The following is a 12,321-nucleotide window of genomic DNA, read 5'->3' as shown; positions in this document are numbered from 1 at the left end:
TGCTGTATCTGCTTACCCTTGGAGCTTTTCTCCCCGGGCCTCCGCTGAAAATGGACATGCATCCAGTCGGACTATCCCAGTCAACAAATGTAAAATAAATAAAAATAAAAATAAATAAATTCACCCCAGGGGTCACGTCAGTCGCCCTGTTAGACATGGGTCCAGGGAAGTAAATAGTGTGGGAAGAAATAGCCAGGGAATTGTTATGGCTAGGCTTATATAAGCCCTAGGGTTGATAGTCTAGTACCAACCTATGAACCTATTACCTCTTGTTGACAATACACCCCTAAGAGTCAACCTAGTGGTCAGGGGTCTGGGTATGCACATAGACAGTAGTCTTACCTTCAACCACCACATAGCCACAGTGGTGAGGAAATCTTTTTATGTTGCACAGATTAGAAATAAGGTAGTGCCATCTAGGTCCAAAGAGGTTATTATCCTACTTACTCTGCCATTGCTAGACCAATCATAGAGTAGAAAGCTCCCTTTGGTATGAACCTCACCAGGCATATGTAGCAACTAGTGACCTCAGACATTCCTTACAAAAAGAATACAAGGCATAACAAACCTGCCTTATGCACAGCGCCTTAAAGCCCTTTCCCTCTGCTCAGTCTCCTATAGATTGTTGAGAGATGATCTATGTCTGGCTTACAAAGCATCCACAAAGCCCACACTTATGAATCTCTTGCATATTTACAAGTCAAACAGTACCAGAAATACAAGGTCTAGGGACCTCAATTTTGTCTGTGATTTAAACAGAACATGCTGGAGAGACAGATATGTGCCCCAGAGACTGCCCCACTTTTGGACAGGCTTCTCATGCAAGTGAAGCTGAATTTATCTTTACTCAATTTAAGGACAACCTAGACCAGTGGATGGGGGATAGGAAGTTTACACCAGACCTGGCACCAATGCATCTTATGGACAGAGGTAGCTTATAAGTGCCTTGCCCACAATGTCCTATTTGGATAGAGGATGTCATTATTCTCTCGAGAAATCATGGCTAGGCTTAGAAAGGCACCCCTGGGTAATTAGCCTAATAACAATCCATGACTCTGTGAATAGCACAGGTACTATACAAAATTTCTGTGCTATACTACATCGATGTATAGCTGAATAGAATGAGTCATAAATATACTGCATCAGGCAGCTGCTTTTTATACTGCCTGGTTTCCATTGGGCTGTATATCTTGCATACGCTGATGTAACCTGGTTGTTAATAAAGCTAGCAGCTACAGATGGGGGCAGCTACTATGGGAGAGCTTTAAAGCACAACTTTCCCTGTCCCTGTACTCCAAACCATCATCTAAGCTATGAATGAACATCAGGGCAAGAGAGAAGATACTGAAGCATTAGGATACCAAACCAGACTATCCACTTAAAAAAAAAGTCATGCAGCTTGCATGGCATTATGTGACCTTGTCTTTTTAAAAATCAGAATATCTTTGCTGTAAGTGCTTGAAAAGGGTGGCTACGTAAAATCTATATGCCTTGGTATCTTATGGTATTTTTCCTATGTCCCTATGTGCCAGTATGGTGTAAAAACTACTCATCCACATTCTACTGTGTTATAGGTTCATAAGTTCATAGGTTCATAGGCTGATACTAGGCTATCTGCCCTAGGGCATTTATAAGCCTAGCCAGAGTGTGTTTGGCTTTCGCCACCCTTTTAGATTAGTTGACTGCGCCTCTGTATAGTAGGTCACAGAAGATAGCCCTTTTGAGGTTAGTTTACTGTGCCTCTGTCTAGTAGGGACACAGAAGAGATCCCAGGGGTAAATCTATGATCTCCCATCCACTCGTCAAGATTTCTCTTGAAGAGGGTCATTAAGGGACTCTGCCTAACATGGACTGGGATTTTGTTCCAGAGTGAGGGGAGCCTCTGGGATATGAATCTGTCCCTCCAGCATGTCCTATTTATTTCTGTGCTGAGGTTTAAGTCCCTGGAGCATGTAGCTCTAAGGGATTTGGATTTCCTGAGGTGGAGCATGTCCATTAATTCTGGGTTGGACATGGCTTTATATGTCAGGCACAGATTGCCTCTGAGTAGGCGGTAAGCAACTGAGTACAGCTGGAGTTTCTTTACCCTAACTGTGTAGGGCATCTGTTTGAGTCCCTTGATCCTCTTGGTGAGGTACTTTTGGGGTCTTTCCAGTTGCTGCAGGTGTCGGGTAAGGTACATCCCAAATGGGGCATTGTATTCAATTATGGGCCTGATGAGTGATGAGTAGAGGGGCCCAATGACCTCTCTTGATCTAGATGTGAACCCTTTCGTGACAAGTTGGGCTATATAGAAGGTCTTTCTAACCACTTTGGCAACGTGATTGTCAAAGGAGAGATTGCTATCTACTTGGGTCCTCAAATCCCTAATTACTTCTTCCGTACTTAATGGATTACCTATGTGGTAATTTGTGGGCACTTTGTTTTTCCCAAAGGGGATGACTATGCACTTTTGGCATTTAGCTTTAGGCCATGGCTCTGGCACCAGTTATCCGTCTCTCTGAGACCCTTTTGGAAGATGCTTGTGTCGGTCGGTGAGTCGATTTGTTTCTTATAACTAGCCAGTTTTCTAGTTTCAGCACTCAAATCTGTTTCTTTGAACTCAGCACTTGTTCAGAACTCATTGTAAGCACTACATAAGCTGCAAATTACTATAGCACTCAACTTTCCTCACTTGTTTAGTGGAAAGCAGTTTTTAGTACTTAATAAATAAGCACTTATCCAGGCATGTCTAAGGGTCAGCTCCCAGTGATTTCTCCTGTCTACCTGATGAATCTGGGCATCTTGGGGCAATGCAGCAATTGCCTCATGTACACAGACAACCCTCCTCCTACCACCCAACACTACAACCTGTGAGAGATGCACTTATATAGCCAAACTGGAAGCAAAGCTCTCTTCACCCAAGACTGGACTAGACAGTCAAGAGGAGAAGGTAAACACTTGCACCACACCACACATATCACATAGTCCCTCAAAACCTACACCACCAAAACACACACATAGAAACACAAAACACACACCTACATTCACGGAGACTCTCAATAAAAACCTGCCCAAGCATCAGGGACATCCAAAGCATAAACGCAAGCAAACTCCACCCCCCAACACAACCCAAATGACACATAGCCCACAAACTCAGTGTGCCACTCAACCACAGCCCATAAGGCATAACAACGTACCCAACACTATAGTCACAGGTGATTCTATAGTCAGGCACACTGATGTTCCACTCACTAGACTAAACAAGGAGAAAGTTACTGTCAGCTGCCTGTCAGGTGCCAGGATCCGGCACATAACGCATGCACTCAGGTCACTCCACAATAAGTACAAATATGACACTGTCATTGTCCATGTTGGTGTGAATGACCTGAGACGTACCTCCCTGGACTACATGAAAAGAGACATGGAGGAGCTCTCCGATCTTGTATCCCAGGCAGGTATGACCCTAACCCTGAGTAGCATCCTGCCATCACCCAGAATGATACCACAGTACAAGGACAAAATGATTGACTTCAACAATTGGCTAAGCTTCTGGTGTCATTCTAAGGGGATCCAGTATTTGTCTGCCTGGGACGACATGATCGACAGTCCATGATGCTTTGCCAAAGATGGCCTGCACCTGTCACCCTTAGGATTCCGGATACTGGCTAAGCTCTTGCCACCCCTATAGTGCCTTTTTTAGGCAAGGTTCAAATGACAAATTCACCACCATAACAGGTACAAGCAAGCAAAATCTGAGGGTAATGCTATTCAGTGCTAGAAGTCTAAACCCCAAAATGCAAATGGAGAACATTGACATCTGTGCAGTGACAGAGACCTGGTTCAAAGCTCCAGAGAGCACCCCTGCATTACCAGGCTTCAATTCATACCACACCTTTCGGCCACCTAACCCAGAAAGAAGCACTAAAGGTGGAGGCGTGTCCATATTCATTAAGGATATCCACATCTCCAGGCTAGTTGCACAGCATAATGCATCCGAGATTATCCAAGTGCAACTAACTCTGGGCAAGACCGCAATCCAAATTGTAGCTTGCTACAGACCCCCCACAATGCCCCAGGATTCACACTCCTCATTTCTTGATACACTGGAAAGTATTAGGGTACAACCCAATACCCGAATAATGGGCAATCTCAACTACCCCACCATTAACTGGGAAAACTACTCATGTACCAACTCTTTTGCTCAACGTTTTCTAGAATTCATAAATTCCAACACCTTGGATCAACTTATTCAAACCCCCACCAGGGGCAGCAATATCCTAGACCTGGTCATTACCAACATGGGAAACCGGTGTTCCACACCAGAGGTCAATTCGTTGGTCAGATCCGACCACAAGCTAATCAGCCTAGATATCCACATCCCACCCCCAGCCCCAATTAGGGAAACCATCGTAAAAAACTTCTCCAAAGCCAACTTCACACTTCTTAAGACAGAAGTGGCAAACTTCATGACACCCATGCAGACAGACAATAGAGGTATGACTGCCAAATCCTACACAAATGCACTTTATAAGCACTTACATGAGTGCATGGATCATGCTATCCCTAATAGAACCAAGATGTTATCCTCCAAAAAAGGAAGCCAATCTGGTGGTCCTCTGCCATAAACAAACTCTACAACAGAAGAAAGAAACTGTTGCAAAAAAGAGTAAAATCCCATGACTGGAGGAACTCCCTGGTCAACCTCAGTAAGAAGCTGAGATCCCTCATAAAATCCTCCAAAGCTAGTTACAAAAACAAAAGTGCCACTGACTCTAAAGACAACCACAAAGCATTCTATAGCTATGTCAAGAATCTAAATGGGAACACTCAGATCTGCTCTGAGTTACAGCACAATGGCACTAAATATACAGAACCAACTGATATTGCCAACATCCTAGCAGATAAATTCAGTGCTAACATTACCCCCTCTCACCCCTAGAGGGCCCATCTCTATAACGGAAGAATGCAAAGTTCCTATAATCATGGCTGCACAGGTAAAAACACACTCCAAAGCCAAGAACACAGCATCCATGGGACCTGACAATATCCCAGACTCGTTCTACGAACTACAGAATGAACTGGCACCCTACCTAAGTACCATGTTCAATCATAGCCTCACCTCAGGCTTTGTACCCACTGAATGGCGCACAACAGTTATCCCACTCCACAACGGGGAGCCACTATGGACCCCGGGAACTACCACCCCATTAGCCTGACGAGCCTGGTCTGCAAGGCCATGGAATGTATCATTGTGGAACTCATAAAAAAGACATTGGTAATCTCCAAACTCTGGACCCTACCCAGTTTGGATTTGTAAAAGGCAGATCATGTCTCCTAAACCTGATTGACTTCTTTGAAGCAGTCACCAAAGCCATAGATGAGGGTAAAATGGTTCACACAGCTTATCTAGATCACGCCAAGGCTTTTGACACCATCCCCCACTCTGGAATTATAGATAAGCTCACTAAACTAGGTATAAATCACTATGTCACAAGATGGGTTGCCAACTGGCTCATGGACAGAACCCACACTGTGAAAGTAGCGGATTCCAAACCCGGCATCAGACCAGTGACAAGTGGAGTACCACAGGGTTCAGTCCTGGGTCCTTTCCTGTTTGGTATCTACTTCTCTGAAGTGCAGGCCAGCACAGAAGGTCTTTGGCTAACAAAGTTTGCAGATGACTGCAAACTAGGAGCCATAATCAAAACTCCTAATGATGTGGACAAACTACAAAAGGGCCTCACTGAAAATTGATGCCTGGATGACATGCTGGCCTGAAGCTCAATGCCATAGAATATTTTAAGTCATCCCTTTGGGAAAAAACATGTACCCGTGAATTACCACATAGGTGGCAGTATACTAAACACTGAAAGTGTGATAAGAGACTTAAGGACACAGGTGAACAGTGGTCTCATCTTCGATAACCACATTGGCACAACAGTCAGGAAATCCTTCTATGTGGCACACCTCATCACTAAGGGCTTTTCATCCAGGAAAAAGGAGGTCATTGTCCCACTGTACTCATCCCTCATTAGACCCATTATAGAATACAATGCCCTGTTTGGTATGTACCTCTCAAGACATCTGCAACAGCTGGAAAGGCTGCAGAAATACCTCACTAAAAGAATCACAGACCTAAAGCAGATGCCCTAAGCTGACCGCCTTAAAAAACTCCAGCTATACTCTGTCGCATATCATCTACTCAGAGGTGATCTCTGCTTAACATACAAGGCCATGTCAAACCCAGAACTGTTGGACATACTACACTTAAAGAAATCCCAATCCCTCAGAGCCACACACTCCAGGGATCTAAACCTTGTCATCACAATAAACAAAACATGCTGGAGGGATAGGTTCCTGACCCAGAGACTCCCCAGACTCTGGAATAGACTGCCCATACATGTCAAGCAGAGCACCTCTTTGGCTCTCTTCAAAAGGAACCTTAACGATTGGATGCTGATCTAAATCAGCTTGGTTGGCTTGAACTACCTAGCCTAATCCAGTATAACCAATTGATTATGGCCTATAAAATCCTCTATAATCCGGACAATACTCCTGCACTTAAAAATATTATCACCCCCTATAACAATCCTAGACCGCTTCGATCCTCTAACAAACTACTAGCAAAATTAATAACACAGCCGGTGATTCTCTCTTTGCAAACTCTGTAAGTAGATCCTGGAACTCACTTCCAGCTGATATTACCTTACTTTCCACCTTAGGTCAATTTAAAACTAGACTCAAACAACATTTGTCACTTAACTGGCTATGTCAATGTATCAAGCCTGGCTAACTCAAAAATCTGTTAACCAGTTTACTGTGTAATTTAATTTAATCCTGACTTGTGCTCAGGACTAACTTTAACCTGTGGAACTTGTTTAACTTGCTTACTTATGTAATCTCTGTAAATAATCTGTTTGTAATATGTAATGCTGGTATTATGTAATGCTGTATCTGCTTACCCTTGGAGCTTTTCTCCCCCTCCGCTGAAAATGGACATGCATCCAGTCGGACTATCCCAGTCAACAAATGTAAAATAAATAAAAATAAAAATAAATAAATTCACCCCAGGGGTCACGTCAGTCGCCCTGTTAGACAGGGGTCCAGGGAAGTAAATAGTGTGGGAAGAAATAGCCAGGGAATTGTTATGGCTAGGCTTATATAAGCCCTAGGGTTGATAGCCTAGTACCAACCTATGAACCTATTACCTCTTGTTGACAATACACCCCTAAGAGTCAACCTAGTGGTCAGGGGTCTGGGTATGCACATAGACAGTAGCCTTACCTTCAACCACCACATAGCCACAGTGGTGAGGAAATCTTTTTATGTTGCACAGATTAGAAATAAGGTAGTGGCATCTAGGTCCAAAGAGGTTATTATCCAACTTACTCTGCCATTGCTAGACCAATCATAGAGTAGAAAGCTCCCTTTGGTATGAACCTCACCAGGCATATGTAGCAACTAGTGACCTCAGACGTTCCTTACAAAAAGAATACAAGGCATAACAAACCTGCCTTATGCACAGCGCCTTAAAGCCCTTTCCCTCTGCTCAGTCTCCTATAGATTGTTGAGGGATGATCTATGTCTGGCTTACAAAGCATCCACAAAGCCCACACTTATGAATCTCTTGCATATTTACAAGTCAAACAGTACCAGAAATACAAGGTCTAGAGACCTAAATTTTGTCTGTGATTTAAACAGAACATGCTGGAGAGACAGATATGTGCCCCAGAGACTGCCCCACCTTTGGGCAGGCTTCTCATGCAAGTGAAGCTGAATTTATCTTTACTCAATTTAAGGACAACCTAGACCAGTGGATGGGGGATAGGAAGTTTACACCAGACCTGGCACCAATGCATCTTATGGACAGAGGTAGCTTATAAGTGCCTTGCCCACAATGTCCTATTTGGATAGAGGATGTCATTATTCTCTCGCGAAATCTTGGCTAGGCGTAGAAAGGCACCCCTGGGTAATTAGCCTAATAACAATCCATGACTCTGTGAATAGCACAGGTACTATACAAAATTTCTGTGCTATACTACATCGATGTATAGCTGAATGGAATGAGTCATAAATATACTGCATCAGGCAGCTGCTTTTTATACTGCCTAGTTTCCATTGGGCTGTATATCTTGCATACGCTGATGTAACCTGGTTGTAAATAAAGCTAGCAGCTACAGATGGGGGCAGCTACTATGGGAGAGCTTTAAAGCACAACTTTACCTGTCCCTGTACTCCAAACCATCATCTAAGCTATGAATGAACATCAGGGCAAGAGAGAAGATACTGAAGCATTAGGATACCAAACCAGACTATCCACTTAAAAAAAAAGTCATGCAGCTTGCATGGCATTATGTGACCTTGTCTTTTTAAAAATCAGAATATCTTTGCTGTAAGTGCTTGAAAAGGGTGGCTACGTAAAATCTATATGCCTTGGTATCTTATGGTATTTTTCCTATGTCCCTATGTGCCAGTATGGTGTAAAAACTACTCATCCACATTCTACTGTTATAGGTTCATAAGTTCATAGGTTCATAGGTTGATACTAGGCTATCTGCCCTAGGGCATTTATAAGCCTAGCCAGAGTGTGTTTGGCTTTCACCACCCTTTTAGATTAGTTGACTGCGCCTCTGTATAGTAGGTCACAGAAGATAGCCCTTTTGAGGTTAGTTTACTGTGCCTCTGTCTAGTAGGGATACAGAAGAGATCCCCGGGGTAAATCTATGATCTCCCATCCACTCGTCAAGATTTCTCTTGAAGAGGGTCATTAAGGGACTCTGCCTAACATGGACTGGGATTTTGTTCCAGAGTGAGGGGAGCCTCTGGGATATGAATCTGTCCCTCCAGCATGTCCTATTTATTTCTGTGCTGAGGTTTAAGTCCCTGGAGCGTGTAGCTCTAAGGGATTTGGATTTCCTGAGGTGGAGCATGTCCATTAATTCTGGGTTGGACATGGCTTTATATGTCAGGCACAGATTGCCTCTGAGTAGGTGGTAAGCAACTGAGTACAGCTGGAGTTTCTTTAGCCTAACTGTGTCGGGCATCTGTTTGAGTCCCTTGATCCTCTTGGTGAGGTACTTTTGGGGTCTTTCCAGTTGCTGCAGGTGTCGGGTAAGGTACATCCCAAATGGGGCATTGTATTCAATTATGGGCCTGATGAGTGATGAGTAGAGGGGCACAATGACCTCTCTTGATCTAGATGTGAACCCTTTCGTGATAAGGTGGGCTATATAGAAGGTCTTTCTAACCACTTTGGCAACGTGATTGTCAAAGGAGAGATTGCTATCTACTTGGGTCCTCAAATCCCTAATTACTTCTTCCGTACTTAATGGATTACCTATGTGGTAATTTGTGGGCACTTTGTTTTTCCCAAAGGGGATGACTATGCACTTTTTGGCATTTAGCTTTAGGCCATGGCTCTGGCACCAGTTATCCGTCTCTGTGAGACCCTTTTGGAAGATGCTTGTGTCAGTCGGTGAGTCGATTTGTTTCTTATAACTAGCCAATTTTCTAGTTTCAGCACTCAAATCTGTTTCTTTGAACTCAGCACTTGTTCAGAACTCATTGTAAGCACTACATAAGCTGCAAATTACTATAGCACTCAACTTTCCTCACTTGTTTAGTGGAAAGCAGTTTTTAGTACTTAATAAATAAGCACTTATCCAGGCATGTCTAAGGGTCAGCTCCCAGTGATTTCTCCTGTCTACCTGATGAATCTGGGCATCTTGGGGCAATGCAGCAATTGCCTCATGTACACAGACAACCCTCTCCTCCTACCACCCAACACTACAACCTGTGAGAGATGCACTTATATAGCCAAACTGGAAGCAAAGCTCTCTTCACCCAAGACTGGACTAGACAGTCAAGAGGAGAAGGTAAACACTTGCACCACACCACACATATCACATAGTCCCTCAAAACCTACACCACCAAAACACACACATAGAAACACAAAACACACACCTACATTCACGGAGGCTCTCAATAAAAACCTGCCCAAGCATCAGGGACATCCAAAGCATAAACGCAAGCAAACTCCACCCCCCAACACAACCCAAATTACACATAGCCCACAAACTCAGTGTGCCACTCAACCACAGCCCATAAGGCATAACAACATACCCAACACTCTAGTCATAGGTGATTCTATAGTCAGGCACACTGATGTTCCACTCACTAGACTAAACAAGGAGAAAGTTACTGTCAGCTGCCTGTCAGGTGCCAGGATCCGGCACATAACGCATGCACTCAGGTCACTCCACAATAAGTACAAATATGACACTGTCATTGTCCATGTTGGTGTGAATGACCTGAGACGTACCTCCCTGGACTACATGAAAAGAGACATGGAGGAGCTCTCCGATCTTGTATCCCAGGCAGGTATGACCCTAACCCTGAGTAGCATCCTGCCATCACCCAGAATGATACCACAGTACAAGGACAAAATGATTGACTTCAACAATTGGCTAAGCTTCTGGTGTCATTCTAAGGGGATCCAGTATTTGTCTGCCTGAGATGACATGATCGACAGTCCATGATGCTTTGCCAAAGATGGCCTGCACCTGTCACCCTTAGGATTCCGGATACTGGCTAAGCTCTTTCCACCCCTATAGTGCCTTTTTTAGGCAAGGTTCAAATGACAAATTCACCACCATAACAGGTACAAGCAAGCAAAATCTGAGGGTAATGCTACTCAGTGCTAGAAGTCTAAACCCCAAAATGCACTCACTCAAGGCACTCCTTAAAATGGAGAACATTGACATCTGTGCAGTGACAGAGACCTGGTTCAAAGCTCCAGAGAGCACCCCTGCATTACCAGGCTTCAATTCATACCACACCTTTCGGCCACCTAACCCAGAAAGAAGTACTAAAGGCGGAGGCGTGTCCATATTCATTAAGGATATCCACACCTCCAGGCTAGTTGCACAGCATAATGCATCCGAGATTATCCAAGTGCAACTAACTCTGGGCAAGACCGCAATCCAAATTGTAGCTTGCTACAGACCCCCCACAATGCCCCAGGATTCATACTCCTCATTTCTTGATACACTGGAAAGTATTAGGGTACAACCCAATACCCGAATAATGGGCGATTTCAACTACCCCACCATTAACTGGGAAAACGACTCATGTACCAACTCTTTTGCTCAACGTTTTCTAGAATTCATAAATTCCAACACCTTGGATCAACTTATTCACACCCCCACCAGGGGCAGCAATATCCTAGACCTGGTCATTACCAACATGGGAAACCGGTGTTCCACACCAGAGGTCAATTCCTCGTTGGTCAGATCCGACCACAAGCTAATCAGCCTAGATATCCACATCCCACCCCCAGCCCCAATTAGGGAAACCATCGTAAAAAACTTCTCCAAAGCCAACTTCACACTTCTTAAGACAGAAGTGGCAAACTTCATGACACCCATGCAGACAGACAATAGAGGTATGACTGCCAAATCCTACACAAATGCACTTTATAAGCACTTACATGAGTGCATGGATCATGCTATCCCTAATAGAACCAAGATGTTATCCTCCAAAAAAGGAAGCCAATCTGGTGGTCCTCTGCCATAAACAAACTCTACAACAGAAGAAAGAAACTGTTGCAAAAAAGAGTAAAATCCCATGACTGGAGGAACTCCCTGGTCAACCTCAGTAAGAAGCTGAGATCCCTCATAAAATCTTCCAAAGCTAGTTACAAAAACAAAATTGCCACTGACTCTAAAGACAACCACAAAGCATTCTATAGCTATGTCAAGAATCTAAATGGGAACACTCAGATCTGCTCTGAGTTACAGCACAATGGCACTAAATATACAGAACCAACTGATATTGCCAACATCCTAGCAGATAAATTCAGTGCTAACTTTACCCCCCTCTCACCCCCTAGAGGGCCCATCTCTATACCAGAAGAATGCAAAGTTCCTATAATCATGGCTGCACAGGTAAAAAACACACTCTCCAAAGCCAAGAACACAGCATCCATGGGACCTGACAATATCCCAGACTGCGTTCTACACGAACTACAGAATGAACTGGCACCCTACCTAAGTACCATGTTCAATCATAGCCTCACCTCAGGCTTTGTACCCACTGAATGGCGCACCGCAACAGTTATCCCACTCCACAAAGGGGGAGCCACTATGGACCCCGGGAACTACCACCCCATTAGCCTGACGAGCCTGGTCTGCAAGGCCATGGAACATATCATTGTGGAACTCATAAACAAAGACATTGGTAATCTCCAAACTCTGGACCCTACCCAGTTTGGATTTGTAAAAGGCACATCATGTCTCCTAAACCTGATTGACTTCTTTGAAGCAGTCACCAAAGCCATAG

Source organism: Protopterus annectens, chromosome 2.part1 (genome assembly GCF_019279795.1).
Source record: "Protopterus annectens isolate FY-2018-M chromosome 2.part1, PAN1.0, whole genome shotgun sequence".
NCBI lineage: Eukaryota > Metazoa > Chordata > Ceratodontiformes > Protopteridae > Protopterus > Protopterus annectens.
The sequence above is the reverse complement of the archived record's forward strand: the minus strand, read 5'-3'. Positions refer to the sequence as shown.